Consider the following 4,952-nt stretch of genomic DNA (forward strand, 5'->3'; position numbering starts at 1 on the left):
TCCCTCACCTTCTAAATACTAAACCCTAAATTCTAGTCACTAAACCCAAACCCACATATAAACCCTAGACCCAAATATCAACTTAAAAAAATTACAAACTATATTTCTAATCAAAATAGAATACTCTTTAGTAATCGTCAAGTCATAATATGGTTTACTATACCCAAACCGTTACTTAGTAAATCTAAACCCTAGGCAGGAACCTATAAACCCAAACTCAAATATAAACACAAAACCCAAATAGAATGGAACAAAATAAATAACATAGTACATATTGGTGAAACTATAAAATGTCTATGATTGCATGAAATAAGTTAATGCTGACCCCAACCATACCCTCTCACCTTCTAAATACTAAACCCTAAATTCTAGTCACTAAACCCTAATCCAAATATACCCTATACCCTAAACCTAAATAAATAGATTAAGCTAAACCCTAATCAAGGAAGTATAAACCCAAATAGAATGCATATAATATGGTTTACTATACCCAAACATTTACTTAGTAAATCTAAACCCTAGGCAGGAACCTATAAACCCAAATACAATCTATAAATTGTTTTCCAATATTAAACATTTGAAAGCACATTTACTTGGTTAGCATGTTGCATATCTTATATTCCATATAGTCTAAGTAGTATAGTAAACGAATGTTCCAAATAATCAAATTTGTCCAACACTCAAAAAATGCATTTCATATTACAATCAATCACACAAAATGACAAAGAAGAGACCTATCAAATTTAAAAACATAACATATTATTACATTTTTAAGGAGTAGTATATAAATATGTCTCAAATAGTATGGTAATCGTACATAGGTAGCTATACTTAAGAATATATACTATATTATTTATTTCACCAAATATAGTATAGACGGCGAGTTCATCTTCTTCAATTCTTTTTTTTAGACAGGTTGATACACATTCATTTCGTTCACCATCATTATTCTTCACTACCATATAGAGATCGCTTTCATCTCCTCTCTTTTTCCCGACACGATGATGCTTTTATCGACTCGCCGTTGTTGTTCTTCACCACTGGATCTGTAAAACAAAAGCAGAAACGAAAACAGAGTATGTAAACAAAAGCATGATTGTGAGAATCAATTGATTTAAGAAAAAAAAGGAGAAAAAATGAAAGAGTTGTTGTGTGTGCTCACCGTCTACGCTTTCATCGTTGTCTGTTCTTCACCACTGGATCTTTAAAACAAAAACAGAAACGAAAATAGAGTATGAAAACAAAAGCATAATTGTGAGAATCAATAGATTTTTTTTTAAAAAAAAAGAAATGAAAGAGTTTGTGTGTGTCATCACCGTCTATGACTTCATCGTTGTCTCTTCTTTAGAACAATTGATTGTTCTTTCGGTGAAGTATTGAAAGAGAAGAATTATGTGACAAAAGAAAATGTATGATTTTGTTGATAATCTGAAGAAGAAAGAGAGACAGTGGAAAGAGATGGTGGAGTAGAGACGTGGCAGTGGTGGTGATGGATTAGAAGATATGGTTAAGAGTTTTTTATATATTTGTTAATAATTTTTGTTAGTAGGTTTCACCGGTTGGTTGAGAAGAGTAATATGACAATAATCTATAATGTGTACAGTGTATATTGAAAAAACAGGGTTTTTAGGTAGTGGGTGAATTATAATTTGTTTGATGGATGTAGGATGCAATTCCCCTTAACATAATAGGTTTCTTATTCTTAAATTTATTAAAATATATGTAAATTTTATTTTCCACTTTTTAAAATTTAAATTAGACCAGTGATCAAACAAAATTAAACTGTAAACCGGAAATATATCTGGGTTGGACATATAACAAATCCAAAAAATTTAAACCACTAAAAATTCCATATTTTTTTGATGAAATTTCAAATTTATTGATCTATAAAAAATATGTTATGTACATATATCAGATACCTACTATGTAAGAAATGTGAGATGTCAAACTAAGTCCTACATTGGAAACTAGGCAAATGAGAGTCTAATATATAAAGAGATGTCCAACTCTAATTAGTACGAGACCTTTTAGGAATGAATCCAAAAGTAAATCTATGCGAGCTTGTTTCTAAGACCCAAAGTGGATAATATCGTTCTAATCAGATAATAGAGAGTTGGACATGGGGTTTAACAATCCCAACAATTGGTATCAGAGCCAGGTTTGACGAGATTCTGCAAGAAGACCAAAATACCCTTAAAGTAAGAATGAGACTCTTCAAGGTGGAAGAGAAGGTCTATGACAGAAACGTCAAAAGATCATGGAACATGTGATATTGTGGGAGAACATTCTCAAAGAACGAGATGTTATGAAAGACACATTCTCAAAGGAAAGCCCTGCGATTACTGGTACAAGGTGGTGCCAAGATAATTCGCTGAAGGAAGAATACACGAGATGAGTGTGGTCCTTAGCTTGAGGGGGAGAATGTGAGATGTCAATCTAAGTCCCACATTGGAAACTAGGCAAAGGAGAGTCTAATATATAAAAAGAGATGTCCAACTCTAATTAGTACGAGGCGTTTTGGAAAGGAATCCAAAAGTAAATCCATGCGGGCTTGTTTCTAAGACCCAAAGTGGACAATATCGTACTAATCAGATAATAGAGAGTTGGACATGGGGTTTAACAATCCCAACAAGAAAACTCTAATTTGAAATATGAAATCAACTCTAAATCATAGTCATCTTCGAAGTAACTCACCCACCCAGCTTGTGCTCTAGCCTGTATTTTAGAGAACATATCCTATTCTTCGTGTCCTTATCGATGAATCTGGGCATATGATATGTTGAAGTCCTGATGACGGTAGCATTCCTCTTTCTCCATTTGTGGTAAACTGTCGTCTAAAACAATAACTTTGCTAGACAAGCATCCACTCCGTTCACCCCCATTTTTTGTTAGCGCTGCAACAACCACTACCAATCCCGGTTTATATTGTTATCTACAAGTCTTCGAGCAAGACTCTCTCATACCATATAGGAGAAGGGACATGCAAAAGACAGATGGTTCCTTATCTCATCACTTTCTCCACACAGCTCACATCCTTAACTGCTAAGATCCAGAAATCATGAACCAATGAACTAGATAAAACCAATTTATTTATAATTAAGTGTTATTAGTCATTTTTAATTGTTTTTCTTCTTCTAAAATGTATAGAAAAGACACTGCTATAAATAAATTTTTGGACATTTTTATTATTTTTTTTATAAATTTCCACTTCTCATATGACTATAAAAAATTTATGTTAAAATACCAATTTTTATAATTATGATTAATTATATTAAAATTTTCAACAACTAGATATAACTATACTCGTAAAATTTTCAGAAGATAAATAACAAAATGGTTTAGTTTTTATTCTATAATTAAACTCAACTGAACCAGGTTGAACCATCAGCTAAAAGCTTTTCCGGTTTGGTTACGATATGATTTTAAAAATGGGTTTTTTGCAAAATTGACCTAGAACTCAAACTCAAACACAAAACTAACCTCCCTTTTTTGAAAATTAGTTTTGCCCTATTCACCCCACAAGTTCATATAATTCACGAAAATACCATCAAATTTGTTTTTTTTTTTCGAAAATGACATTTTTACTCTCTCAGCCTCATCATCTTCAAGTAATTACAAGATTGTCATTGTCATCAATACCTCAACCACCACGAACAACCAATTTGAAGCTCTTAATGCTCCCAAAATCGATTTACCCTTCTTCTTTCTCCATTCTTATGAACTAAACACAACATCTCTCTCACTTTCTCTCCACATTCAGCTAAAAAAACCCAAGATTTTGATTCTACAATTTTTATGGTTCATAGAGTCATAGAAGCTAACGATTCTGGGTGGATCACTTTCGTTTGAGATTCTGTGTTCTTGGAGAAGCCTTATGTGTGCTAAGGAAGTTATCTCACCAATTTAAGGTATGAAATCGAGTTTTTTTCCACATCTGTTCGTCCAGACGACTTCCCTGGTAAGTCGTCTGGCTGTAGACGGCTTACCTTGAAGTCGTCTGGTCAATGCAGATGTTATTTTTGCAATTGACTTTGAAATCTGTTTTCTGAGACGACTGAAATATAAGTCGTCTGCTTTTGTTTGGTTACAAAAATATCTCCAAAGAACCTAGACGACTTACATTTCAGTCGTCATAGGTTAGTTTTGCATTTGACTGGATTATTTCAGAAGTTCGACTTTCCTGGACGACTTACATTTCAGTAGTCTGGTGAAAAATTTAAATATCAATATTTTATTTAAACTGGACTACTTACAATTAAGTCGTCATAGGTTAGTTTTGCAATTGAAAAATAAAACTCCAATATTTAATTATATATAGACGACTTACAATTCAGTCGTCCGTCCGACGACTTACATGTAAGTCGTCCAGAATTTTATTCCGAGATTCTGGTCAAACCTCGTAAATCCTGGACGACTTACATGTAAGTCGCCGGACCGATGACTGAATTGTAAGTCGTCTATATATAATTAAATATTGGAGTTTTATTTTTCAATTGCAAAACTAACCTATGACGACTTAATTGTAAGTAGTCCAGTTTAAATAAAATATTGATATTTAAATTTTTCACCAGACTACTGAAATGTAAGTCGTCCAGGAAAGTCGAACTTCTGAAATAATCCAGTCAAATGCAAAACTAACCTATGACGACTGAAATGTAAGTCGTCTAACTTTTTTGGAGTTTTTTTTAACCAAACAAAACTAGACGACTTATTTTTCAGTTGTCTCCGATAATAGATTTCAAAGTCAATTGCAAAAATAGCCTCTGCGTTGTCCAGACGACTTATATTTTAGTCGTCTGGAAGACCTAGATTGAAGTCGTCTTTAATAAACTTTCGTTTTCTTTGTTCTATGTTTGCTAATGTGTTTTATTTTGACTTTTTCAGATGATGCGTCAGTTACATGCTGTGTATGGAGAATGGTTGTTGAAAGATGGATGTTGGAATTTTGTGGT

Source organism: Brassica oleracea, chromosome C5 (genome assembly GCF_000695525.1).
Source record: "Brassica oleracea var. oleracea cultivar TO1000 chromosome C5, BOL, whole genome shotgun sequence".
In the NCBI taxonomy this organism is placed as follows: domain Eukaryota; kingdom Viridiplantae; phylum Streptophyta; class Magnoliopsida; order Brassicales; family Brassicaceae; genus Brassica; species Brassica oleracea.